Source organism: Fringilla coelebs (genome assembly GCF_963513975.1).
Source record: "Fringilla coelebs genome assembly, chromosome: 2".
Lineage (NCBI taxonomy): Eukaryota > Metazoa > Chordata > Aves > Passeriformes > Fringillidae > Fringilla > Fringilla coelebs.
Window position 1 is genome coordinate 63536304 of NC_140029.1, and position 13036 is coordinate 63549339.

Here is a 13036-nt window from a genome sequence, read left to right on the forward strand (position 1 = left end):
CAAGTTAAAAATGTAGTGCAATATCAATAGAAAGGGTAAACAGAATTGTGGATGCTATTTATAGAAAAGGATCCGGGTTTTACATTACATTTTATATTATTACATTACATTTTAGATTATTAAAAACTATTCCTTAATTTTGGATATCACGATCCAGGCAGTAAGACCAGGATTTTAAGGTGATGCTTTAAAAATCACTATGCCTATTCTAAAAAAACAACCAAAAAACCAACAAAAAACCACCAACCAACCCAACCAAAAAACCCACAAAAGTACAAGTATACTGAATAGACTGATTATACTTGATGTGGCTGTTTTATTGAGCTGTCTATCATTGAACTTTTTTTAAGCTTAGGAAAGACAGTATGGAGTTCAAAGAGAAGCACAGATCTCCATTAAGGGTAGTCAGTTATAGTCATGGTAAGTTAAAACAAATACTGTATTTCTGTTAAATTATCACCTTTATGAAGCAACCTGTATTCAGGGCCCTGTTCACCTTGCAAAATGAATCCAGTTTTATTGAAAATCTCTACATTCTCTGGATTCATTTATGCTATCCCTGTGTAACAATTGTGCTCTGTTGTATCTGACTTTGTGGTGTAACTCCTGAATGAAAACAGTAAGTGACATAAAAATCATTATTATCACTGTGATTATGCTACAGTGTTTTCATGTCTAGGTTCTGAGCAAAACAAGATATACAGTATTGTGTTATCTCCTAATAATTTTCAAATCCACTGCTTAATTTCAGCTGCATTTGATATAGAGGTAGAGGGCACAAAATCAAGTTTCTGCAATTTGAATGAAATTTAGCAGCTGTGAGTAGAGAAGGGACTCAAATTAGTGCCCCTGGGGTGGAAAAAGCTGCAGCATGGACTCAGAAATTTTCTGTTCTCTTCAACCTGTTGCCTTGCAGGTCGGCATGCTTGGTTGGTCTGCCAGTCAACACGTGTAGCTCAGACCTGGCCACAATGTGAGCTGCTTCTTGTTCTCCTAAACATCAGAAGCTGAAATTTAGAGAAATCTGTTTAGCAGAGAATGGGAAAACAGCCAGGCTAGCTTCGGTACAAGTGTGTTGGTGGCACCTGTAAGCATGCAGGTAGGTAACTAGACTTCATTATTTCTGCTAGTCATGAAAAAGCCTTGGTTTTGCCAGGGCCTTCTAGTCTTCCAAAACACTTGTGAACCATTCCATGATATGGTGTTTTCTATACCTGGATTAGAAAAATGTTTTTCTTGTCCACATCAGAGAAGGGAACTGTTGAGACAGCTTCAGTATTTCATTTCTTTGGCTGTTTGTATGTTAGCTCTGAGCTATTTCTTAGGCTGTCAAAATTGTAAAATTGTGTTTTAAGCTCTCTCCAGAACCTGACTGTAATTTAGACTGCAGCTATGTGTCCCTGACCCATCCTACAACCTACTCTTTTGGAACAGTGCAGAAAATATACATTGTATTCCAATATACTTCCATTGTGAAGAAAGATGTGGAACTAGATACAGGGAGAGAAAAGAGTATTAGGATCAGGCTTCAATTTACCACACTCCATTGCAACTTAAGAAATGCTAAATATGTAGCTGTGTGATTTTGTCACCAAAATCATTCTGAAAGGTCTTGTCTGCCCATTCATCTCAGTCAGTGAGAAATGGGCAGATTACAATTGCCAGAGGTGCTGTGTCACTCACTCTACAGGCTCGGGTAGGCACACTAACTTGGCATATGTCTGATATTTTAAAATTTTCTGTGTTATGTCAGACAGGGGTCAAGATACAACACTATTTAAACAGAATTAAGTGCAGTAGCATATTATTTAAAAGCAGTGAATTTCTCAGAATAACAAGCCTAAGAGTCATGCATATGAAATGTAAAATTTGAAAGAAGTAGCACGAGAAGAAACACTTCCAGTTCACTATCATAAGGTAATTGTCTTGAAATGTCAAATTTTCTTTGCCCAGTTGAAAACCATTGACCTGGCAGCAAGGAACAAAAGCTTGTGATACTCTTTTCCATTTTCTGCTAATTTTCATGGGGTTTTTTTCACCAAATCAAAGCCAAGAAGAGAACAATTAGTCATTACAAAAAAACCCCTCGAACAAACTGCATTCCATTTTATGAAACTTTTGGGTTGTCAGATTCTCAAATCCTTTCATTTGGTCCCAGCTTTTTTGTGTATTTATTTTTAAGTATTGTTGTTTCTGCAGAGCTATCTGTATTAAAGGAATGAAGAAATGTTTTTTTTGCATGTTTTTAGGATCTATTTGTTCTTAAAACCTTTATCACCAGTGGTCTTGCCTAGTGTCACCAGTTAAATATTACTTAACGGAACCTATGGCTATCTTTTTTTTAAATGGTTATATAAAAATATTGTAATTTATTACATTTTCCTTTTAAAGATCAACCTGATGTGTTTTTAATAAGAAGAGTAAGGTCAAATAATGGATGTTAAGTTTTGTGTGAACAGCAAAGTGGTGGTGTGTTGTTTAACACTATGTTGTGTGCTTCCAGTGTTTTAAATGGTGTTCACAAAGTCCTTAAACTTAGTAAAGGACTTCCTTTTTCATAAGGATTTTTTGTTGTAAAAAGCTACCACTTTTTGGTCTAAGAATTACTAATTCTAAACTGCTCTTCATTATATATTTTTGAAGACTTCAGTCGTGGAAGCTACTGTATGTGGTCAGAAACTTTCACAGTCGTGAAGACCTCAATAAATTCGCAGACTTATGCTGCATCCCTAAAATGGATATAGTGGGACAGACTTTAAGAAGGTTGAAGCACTAAAAAGTGACTTGCACAATAGACCAAGGAAACTAGGATAATTAATTTTTAGAAAGTGATAATTAAAAAATTATATTTCAGCTAATATCAGTAAAAGTTTCCATAATGTGCTGTCACTACATGTAAAATTCATAAGCAATTTTAAGCCAACATTCTTTAAAGAAGGAGCTAAAAAATCCTATAAAAAATATGCAACCTAAAGATGTATGGAACTCCTTTATTATGTGCTAAATGCTGTAATAAAACAGGCTATCAGTAGGTTTTGCTGCATGTTACTAATTTTATTTTTTTTTTAAATCTTGGTATTTTTGCAGGTGTGTGGAGGAACAAGTCCTGTTCTCGCTGTTGTTACTCCCACATAGGCAGACTCTGTAATTGATTATGTGTGGGTAGGGCTCTATTGAAATTCAGGAGATTCTGCAGTAGTGCGGGGTTCTTTTTGTGAAAGTTCAGTTGCAACATCAGGACCCTACTGTGACTCCTTACTGTGCATTCTGTCACTGTCTCATTGATTGTACTGGAACCTGCCTATTGGGATAACGTAAGTCCTGCTTTTCCCCCACTTGTACTTTAGATGTGAATTAATCATCAAACATTTCTAATTAGAAAATTAGTATAATTTACATGCATTCTTTTAATTATGTTTTTTTGGCAGTACCAAATACTATATTCCTCAAAACTTCTTAATGGCACTGAGGCTTTGTGGATAGTTGGTCACATGATGAGAAAATTCAGCTGTAAGTACATTAAAATGATTGACTTTTTCAATAGTTAGCCTTTACTGATGTTGGCAAACTAATAGTGATAAAAATGTGAATCAAGAGGTTTGACTTATGTCAAATTGCTTCAGTTCTTTTTAGAAAATATATAGAGTATACCCATTAAGGATCTTATTACTCTTAGGTAATTCACCATGGGACCCTGAAGTTCTTCCCTACTACAATTAGGTAGGGAGTTCAGAGCTGTTTGTTTTCTTTATTTTCAGAATGGTGTGTCTCTGACTTGCTCTGTGTTTTGACAGATAAGCTTTTTGAAATTTATAGATCTATAAAAACTGTTTATACCACTAATATTTGTATAGATATTGCAAACTGATTTACTAACGTAATTGTCTTGCTGGGTTGAATACTAAAATGTTAATAAATATACACTTATATTTGCGTCAGTGTACCTTGGTTAAATTAAACTGAGCTGGCATTATGAGTGAATTTGATTATACATGCTGGTTAGCTATAGTCTTAGGCAGGAACTACATATTACCCATATCATATGTCAGTGGATTCACCCAAAAATAGCTATAAATATCTATGCTTGGGTTAAGGAGGAAGTTCTTTTCCTGTAGTTATGGGTACAGTCATTGCTTTGACTCCTGTGTTTATATACAAATGAGCAAAAACTACATGTAGGTGTTTTCCCTGTATAACAAAAGGGGCATTGTAAACTCTGTGCCCTTTTTTATGATGTTGTATTTCCTTTCTGGTATTTAAATTCAAGGATGTTTTCAGCTGTGTCTTAATAAAAAAAAAAAAAAAGGAAGAACTGGAAAGGTTACTGAATTTGTGGATAATTACCAAGGGGCTGTAAAGATCTGGAGGAATTGTATGTAAGGACAATTAGAGATTCTTTCTCATGAAGCAAGGACACAGATAATAATTGATGAGTAAAGGTTAAGGAGCACAGGATTATTTTTATTGCTTGGCACAAGAGCAGCATGAAATGAAAGTAATTTGAAGAAAGAGCAAGACCAAAAGAGAAATCAGACTCAGATCAGAGAAATAAGACTAGAGAGTCCAGTTAAAAAAAACCAAACAAACCAACAAACAAAAACCCCCAAAACAAAATCAAACCCCTTAATATGGCTTTGAAAAATATACTCGAGAGGAGAACTAAATTGATAGCTACTCGTATTTTTCATTGCACTGAATATATGATGGATTTAAGTTAAAAAATTTCAGTAAACGCTTTTCTTAAAGTTTTTGGTTTTCTTCTGCTGGACTGGAGCAGAAGAACTTTGAAATGTTAAAGGAGACTCAGTGACTACTTGTGAATTACAGTATGAGTTGGGGATTCAAGATGACAGTTACAACTAAGAAGAGAAGACAATGGGTTGCTATATAAAATTAGTGCCAAGCAGAAGCCATAATTTCTTGTTCAAACACAAAACTTAATGATTTTGAAATGTATCACCTTCAACAGTGCTCAAATCAAAATTTTATTATGTCAATTATGGGATGGGTATTTTCAGAGTTTTCATTTAAAAACCGGAACACTTATTCTTTTGAGATTCTCCAATATAAAGTTACCACACAAATTGAGATTTTTTTAAAATGTGAAACAAAATCATCATTTCATTTCAGAAACTGAAATGTTTCAGAACACTGAATGTTTCATTTTACATTAAAAAATCCTGATGGGTGTATTTTCTTTTTAAAATGTTTAGACCTAAATGTTTGCCATTTTCACCTTTTAATCCTATTGCCCATATATATATTTTACTTTTAGTAAGTTGGGTGAAAGAAAGGAAAGCAGAATTAGATTAGGTGATTGCAAAAAACCCCCTAAACACAGCCTTCCAGCTGAGCCTCTAGATCAGAAGTGCCTCAGAAGAGATGTCATTTCAGAGAAGGAAAGGAAGGAAAGTGACATGCCAGTGAGTGGGTATGGGGAATCCTCTGCATGCTTCATCTCTGCCTGATTTTTTCTCTCATCACCACTGAGAGGCAGATCACCTGGGTGTGACTGCTTCCCCTTCCTGTGATTGCAACTTCCCAGTACTTTGAGGGAGATAATGTTGGGGCATAGCTCTGTTCTGCCTGCAGCAGCCCTGCTACCAATGTTTAGAAGAGAAGGGACTCTGAATTGTCTCCTGCTGTAACCAGCTCTCCAATACTCACTGCTACTTAGCCCTGTTGTTGAGTACCTGACCTCTTGGTCTCTTTCATTTAACACATGCCATGATGCTATAAATGACTGAAACCAGGACCAAAGAAAGAAAACAGATATCAAGAGAAGGAGATGTTGTTTTGGAACGTAGGGAATGGGCATTTGCTGCACAGCTACACTTTGTCAGCCCTTGAGAATACCTCAAGAGCTGAAATGCTAAACTACAGCAACAGAGTAAGTTTCCTTCTGTGCCCTGAGAAGGAAGAGCGAAGGAGTGTGCCTGAACATTCAGCATGTTAATTGTAAGTCTTTGAGATCTCTAGCCCTACTGCTGTTTGCACTCTGCTTGTATGGTGACTGTCCTGAGTGTAGCATGTCTTTATTTGTATCGAATGAGGCACTCCTCACATTGTAACGTCGGGAACATTGTTTTTCTTCAACCCTTGAAAGTCAAAACATGGTAACATAGATAGCTGTAACAAGTTGGTAATAAAAGTGACATAAAAGAATTTTCTTATTTCACAGTATTTATAGGAAAAACAATGTTTTATGTGTTTCAAATATCTCTTCTTTTCCAATCCTAAGCAGAATTAATGCATGAAAATTTTCTTCAGCAATGCCCTAAGTTCCTTATTTGCAGTTACAACTATTACTCTTTTGTTAGTAGGTTTTTTTACTATTTAGGTTGAGGCCCTCACAAAACTTCTCTGGACCCATTATGAATGACATCATCATGCTGTCATTTGTTTTGTCATAAAATCTAGTGTAAACCTGCATTTTAGGAATCTTTCTTCAATTCATAAAGGATGATAATTCTTCTCTGTCTGCAGGTTTATCATCGATCAAGTCTTTATTAGAAAATCTTTTACTTTGTCTTGGCAAAATGCAGCCTTGCCTTGCTCATTAGCTGTCAAAGTGCTGCTCTACTGTAAATACCATTTTCCAAACCTACTCCTTTGCTATTTTCAATTTCCTGCTTCATTTTAAAGCAATAAAGATAAGCTATCTGTCTTTATTTTCAAGGCTCATCAGGATTACTTCTACCTGATACCTCTCCTTCAGTATCAAGAGGTTGACTCTGGTTTTGATCAACATATGATGCCAACTTCCTTCATTCGGTCATTGAATTTTCAGACCACACTGAATATTTTCTCCTCAGCTGCCTCTCGTGGACTGGTTGACTTCTTCATAAACAGAAGTGTTCACTATCTTCCCTCTAATTTTTTCTTGAAAGTCTTATGTACTGTGAAGCTTTAAGCAAACCAACTAGACAACAGTTACACTGCAGGTATATTAATGCCAATGCCTATCACAGTAGTACTGTCATTGCATTTGGACTCTGCCATAATCCCTCTGTTGTCTCTTTATGTAGAATTTAAGCATATCTATATTATGTTGTGTGTTTATTCATGGCCCAGTGTAATACACAGTGGCCCATGGTGAGGCCTTCTAAGATTTTTGGTAGTACAGATAAATAATAATGAATATACACTGAATGCTGCAGTGGAGCTGTTGGATTCTGTTGTGCCTAATGCCATGTCATAATTAAATGCAGAAAGAAGGTGCTCCAACCAGAGGCCTCACAAAAGGAAAATAAGTGAGTTGCAGCCAATAGAAAAAATGCTAGCACCAGAGGCCTTCTCAGCTGTCAAACTCAAGTCCATAGCTACTGCCATTGTGTCCTGAAAGCATTCCTCTCCTCTCCTCTCCTCTCCTCTCCTCTCCTCTCCTCTCCTCTCCTCTCCTCTCCTCTCCTCTCCTCTCCTCTCCTCTCCTCTCCTCTCCTCTCCTCTCCTCTCCTCTCCTCTCCTCTCCTCTCCTCTCCTCTCCTCTCCTCTCCTCTCCTCTCCTCTCCTCTCCTCTCCTCTCCTCTCCTCTCCTCTCCTCTCCTCTCCTCTCCTCTCCTCTCCTCTCCTCTCCTCTCCTCTCCTCTCCTCTCCTCTCCTCTCCTCTCCTCTCCTCTCCTCGATTGTTCCTTCTCGGATAAGGAGGTAAATGCAAATATCACAATGGTCTGCAGTGTATGCATAAGGTCTTCTTATACTTTTGTAGCAAACTTCATTTCATTCCTGACATGGCATCTCTTGGTACAGAAATCTTAAATAACCATAATTGTTCCATTCATCAGACCTTTTTTCAAATGCCATTTGGTCTTTGTTGGGAAGGAACCTACACTGGTTTTGGTTTGGTATCTTGGTACATCCCTAGCTCATAATGCTCCGGTTGCATTGTGCTTCAAAAGTAATGGGCATTCAGAGAAGTGGTAAAGACTAATTCAATTGGGAATTACCCAGGCATGTCACCCTCTTTCTGTAAATGGGTCTGCATGTAACCCTTTCTTTTAAAGGCACCCTGAAATGTCAGTGTTTAGATTGTACAGAGATGATGGAATGTTGAGTGCCTGGCTGATTACAGAGATGGTAGATTGGACTGTGCAGACAAATGGTGCAGTATGTACCAAAGAAAATATAGTCCAATAGTCTAATTTTATCAGAATAAAACACAAAATGTAGTTCTATGTGGTTCTATGGCTGACGAGAAGAACTTTAGTAAGAGCTCTGGGCTAGTTGGTGAGACAGAGGTGAAATTGTTGTGATGTACTGTGGGAGCCTGGGAGTCTGTACAACCCAAAAGCAACAGTTCTTGGTTATATATATATATATATATATATATATATATATATATATACATACTGGATAAACTTAATGTTAGGCCTCATTAGGCCATCATGCACAGGCTGTCTATTTAGATATCATTGAGCACTAATTTTTGAGCAAACAAGATAGGGAATCCAGAAGGAGAAAGACAGCCCTTGATTTAGTCTAGATCAACATGACTGTGGAAGAACCATTCAGTAGTGAGATAGTATACTTAAGTTTGTCATACTTGTAGGAGAAAAAAAAGCTTAAGATAATTTTTTTTAAAAGTCCAGTCTTGTTTAAAAAAAGAATTGTATACTAATGAAGACACAGTTTAAATAAATATTAAAAATACACAGGGGCTTTGTTTTCTGATTCTAACCCGATTAAATAAGACTTTTCCAACACAATTCAGCAGTAAAAGAAGCTACTAGAAATAAATAGAGGTTTTTTTAATAAGCAAAATCCAAGCAAGGAAAGCAGAAAAGAGCACAATTCTGGCAAGTGTAGACCTAGTAGGAGGCAGAACAAAAAGATTTTGAAATGCAATGGGCTAAGATTATAAAAGCCAAACCCCATCTTTTCCCAGTGTAAATTTTGCTAGATGAGAGGTGAGTTTAATAGATAGTTGTGGTTAAGGAGAAAGACAAAGCCATTACAGGAAGAAATTGAACTCATTGTGCTGGCAAGGTTTGTGACAGAATGATTAGGGGCATCCCCAAATAGGAGTTGTTTTTATAGGGAGTAGTTCAGATTTGATATCTCAATAAAAGGTTTTTAAACAAATTGATTGAATATACATTACTAAATTGCCCAATAGCATGCTGTTCATTCAGTAGTCCTAGAAAAATTTAGAAATTAAATTGGTGAGCAAACCATGAACTGTGTTGTGTAATCTGGTATTTAAATTAACCTTGATAACAGAGGAATGGAAAGTAACAAATGTCACCCTAGTTTTGAAAAGGGTTTTAGGGATGGTCATGGACTAATGGACTAAAAAGTCAGGCTACCATGACAGACAAAATGCCAGTGATTGTGATAAAGCGTACTGTTTATAGGAACATGGATAGGTGTAATAGCAGCCATCATGCCTTTTGTACAAGTAGCTTTGACTTAGAGTTTTGGTAGTTATTTGAAAGAGCCAATTCCAGATCCACAGGAAAAAAGTGACCCAAAAGTCTTAAAAGTTCTGTAACTGAAGACTATTAACAAAATGAAGCAGGGAGTCACTTAAAATTCTTTGTGGATCACTAAAGGGTTAGAAGATTAGGAACAGTATAGAGACTAATGGGCAGTTTTAATACTGGTTTTTACTGGCACCTTTGCTGGTCCACCTGTTCCTAAACAGTCTGGAAAAGTGCAATTGTAAATATTGCAGATGATAAAATGAAAATATTCACAGTTGGAGGCAGACCTAATGTTGACCCTGAAGAGCTGCAGAAGGATCTCACAGCAGGATCTGTGGTGATCCAGGAGCTGTGGCTGTCACAGTGGCCAGATATCGCTGACCCCACTGTTCAGCTGAATCCATCATCAGAGAGAGGCAGTGGCCGTTGGATTACAGCAGCCATCAGCCCATAAACCATGAGCTCAACAGGCTGTGACCAGTCCTGCCACTTGGGAAGCAGGGACTTGTAGCTGTTCTTTTTAACAGCAGGGGCTGCAAACTGAAGAGGAGATTCTTTCTCCCTGTTTTCTCAGAGTTTCATAAGCCAAATGAACTTAAAGTAGATGTTTTGAACTTGGAGTTCCTGCCTGCTACAGGGTTGGAATATCACTGTTAGAGTGATAGGTAATATCTTGCTGCTGCTCTCAAGCCACCTTGCTGGTGATTACATGGATTTTTAGCAGCTTCTATTAATTTCTTAAAATCATTCTGGATCTGTAAATAAGTTTGTTATCCTCACGGATTGATGATAATTTTTTACACATGACACAAGTGTATGCTGTTCCCATCTTCTTAAATGTGTAGATGTTTTCTTATTTTTCCTTTTTCTAGCAGTAGCAATATTATGGATGTGCAGATCAGTTTTACTTCTACCATTCACTAACCTGTGGGCAATGGCAAATGCCAGTTTTGTGCTACTTCAGAAGCTAAAAGCAGTCCCAGACCCTAAAATTAATCCCAGGAGAAATCAGATAAAGAAGCAGAAATATTTCATGCAGCAACCAGAAGGTCTGGAGGGAGGGATGGAATAGAAGATATCATTGTAACCTTTGCAACAGCTGGAATGGTTTCCAAGCTGTTGTCTGTAAATCCCTAGTGGACTCCAAGGCTATGGTGAATTGAAAATCTGTTTGGCTAAACCATAACTGTGCTTTAAATAGTGTTTCCAATGAAAAGTTTGATCAGATGGGTGTGTGGTGGCTTTTGAAAATCGCTGAGGGCTGATAATGGTCTGTTGCTCAAGACAAAGTGGGAACTTATGTTCTGGAGTGTATGAAAAAGTAGAGAGCACTCCCTACCTTCTCAGTTTTAGCTACGTTGTGTTCTCTCCACAAGAAGCAACAGCAAAAGGTGCCCAGAAAGGAGCCAGGAAAAGTAGTCTGGCAGCATTAATCCTTCTGTCCCCATCATGCTTCCCCAGTAACAGAAGTATGGGGTTCTGAATCATTGTACTGTCCTTGAGTATCCCTGAAATTTTTCACTAGTCCTACTTTTCATATATATTCCCAACTAGTAGATTTTGTTTTCTGGTAAGTAAGTATGATTTTTCAAGTCTTGGGTCCTCATCTGACAAAAATAAACTTGTCAACTCCTCTACTACAATATATATCTTTCTTTGAATTAAAGCCTGATTTCTCATTGCCAGAAAAACAGATTTTAGAATTTTCCATTCTGTCATTATTAATGGGCATAAACTTTCCTTACAATTATTAGCATGTCTTATTACGCATTTGTTAGTTTTCCAAAATCCCAGTTGTATTTGACCAACTTCTTTTATTTCCCTGAATGATAATTTTACATTGTAAAAAATTTCTTTGTCCTCATATCATGTCTCTTATTACTTTTTTCTTACTATTGAAAGTTTTCCAGCATCATAAAATATTTATATTATCAGTGCTTTTAGTTGCCCTTGACAGAGTTTACTTCCCATTGTTCTGAGTACCATACAAGCACATCCATAAGTAATTTGCAGAGATGCTAGCTTTTCCCACCTTCTGTGCATATTTTTGTTAGGAATTGTGGTGGTGTCAAGTTTGAGCTACATTAAACTATGAGTTGTATTCAAGTAGTATAAATATGTTTATCTTAAAAAAATCTTAAAGAAATATGTTTATCTTTAAAAAAATCTTAAAGAAATAATTTGTCTGATCTAAAATCACTGTAATGTATTGTATGAAATTTAAACAAAATACTAGAAACAAATACTGACAATAATTTTTTTTAAAGGATAAAGCAAGTTGACAGGTGCTCTTTTTAACCTCTTTATGTTCTATTTTTCTTACTCATGTCTTTTGATACAAATGTGGAAATAAGGGGGGGTGTGCTTGTTTTTATATTATCTTGCTAAATACCTGTTTCTAGTTTACATGATTCTGATGTTGGTTTTGGTCAGGTTTGAATACAAGCTGAATATGAGATTTAAGAGAATCTTTGTCTTGTATCAGAAAGGAACTTGTAAGGAGGGAGAGAGTGACTTCTGCTATACTGTGGGGAAAGGTGTTTTCTTGAGTTTACCTGTGAGCAGCAGCAGAGAGGGATTTATGACTTCTGGCAAGGCATATGAGTGTAGAAGCAGTAATGGGGTGTATTGTTAGGTCTGAGAGTAAGTGCCTAAGAATGAAGAATTTGGAATAGGTATCAGAGAAGGGGTTTCAATAAAAGTTGGAAAGATCACAGTTGGATAAATACACTGGGGTCAGTTGAAAGTCACATTACTAGAGAACACGGCTACAGCTCTCTGCCTGACTCCAGCTCACGCCACACTTGTCCTAGCTACACCCTTATGTGTCTTCTGGAACCTCAGCTTTTTCTCCAGTTTCTGCACAGGACCCTTTTAAGTGGAAAACCGTCTTTCCTGCTTACTCCAGGAATAATTGCATGCCAAGGTACAAATGGTCCTATAAATCTTTTACATCTAAAGCTTGTCTTCTGTCCCACTATACTTTCTTCAGCCTCCTATCTGCGGGGTTCTGCACTTCAGATGCAGATGGACAAAGGAATCACAGAATAGAATTATTTAGATTGGAAAAGGCCCTTCAGATCATCAAGTGAACTATAAACCTAACCGTAAAAGTCCACCACTAAACTGTGTCCCTATTTGCTGTATCCACATGTCTTTTAAATGCCCTGAACAGCCTGCTCTAGTACTTAACAACCCTCTCAGTGAAGAACTGTTTCCTAATACCCAATCTAAACCTTCTCTGGAACAACTTGAGGCCATTTCCTCTTATTCTCTCAGTGGTTACTATCTGGGAGAAGAGACTCGACCCCAGGTGGCTCCACTCTCCTTTCAGGCAGTTGGAGAGAGTGATAAGGTCTCCCCTGAGCCTCCTTTATACCAGACTGTACAACTTCAGCTCCCTCATCTGCTCCTCATAGGACTTGAGATCCAGACCCTTCCCCAGCTCTGTTGCCCTTCTCTGATGCTCCAGCACGTCCATGTCCTTCTCGTAGCGAGGAGCCCCAGACTGAGTGAATACAGAGGGATTCAAATGAGATGCTGTGGAAAGCTGGCTGCACAATGGGAACGCTTCTCCTTGACAATGTACAGCTGGCGTCTTCTCCAAGTGGGAC

The 13036-nt window shown here is 37.4% G+C and overlaps 1 long non-coding RNA gene across 1 annotated transcript; it reads left to right on the plus strand.

Moving 5' to 3' along the window:
• The first annotated feature begins 681 nt into the window (after positions 1 to 681).
• Positions 682 to 6973, plus strand: LOC311166788. The gene is made up of 5 exons (XR_014617033.1): positions 682 to 1099; positions 3088 to 3314; positions 3429 to 3510; positions 3677 to 3720; positions 6680 to 6973. It is a non-coding gene; the product is annotated as an uncharacterized lncRNA (long non-coding RNA).
• Positions 6974 to 13036: the final 6063 nt, after the last annotated feature.